Here is a 556-nt window from a genome sequence, read left to right on the forward strand (position 1 = left end):
ACCTCCATTCTCCTCCTCTCTCACTCTCTCTACCTCCATTCTCCTCCTCTCTCACTCTCTCTACCTCCATTCCTCTTCTCTCCTCATCCAACATCCAGGTAAGGTCTATTCTGTTCCCCTAGGTTCCAAGTTCAATCTGTTCCCCTAGGAACCAGGTGAAATCCATTCTATTCCCCTAGGGTCCAGCTCCATTCTGTTCCCCTAGGGTCCAGGTGAGGTCCATTCTGTTCCCCTAGGGTCCAGGTGAGGTCCATTCTGTTCCCCTAGGGTCCAGGTCCATTCTGTTCCTCTAGGGTCCAGGTGAGGTCCATTCTGTTCCCCTAGGGTCCAGGTGAGATCCATTCTGTTCCCCTAGGGTCCAGGTGAGGTCCATTCTGTTCCCCTAGGGTCCAGGTGAGGTCCATTCTGTTCCCCTAGGATCCAGGTGAGGTCCATTCTGTTCCCCTAGGGTCCAGGTCCATTCTGTTCCCCTAGGGCCAGGTGAGGTCCATTCTGTTCCCCTAGGGTCCAGGTGAGGTCCATTCTGTTCCCCTAGGGTCCAGGTGAGATCCATTAT

This window comes from Oncorhynchus kisutch, unplaced genomic scaffold (genome assembly GCF_002021735.2).
Source record: "Oncorhynchus kisutch isolate 150728-3 unplaced genomic scaffold, Okis_V2 Okis09a-Okis19a_hom, whole genome shotgun sequence".
Taxonomy (NCBI): domain Eukaryota; kingdom Metazoa; phylum Chordata; class Actinopteri; order Salmoniformes; family Salmonidae; genus Oncorhynchus; species Oncorhynchus kisutch.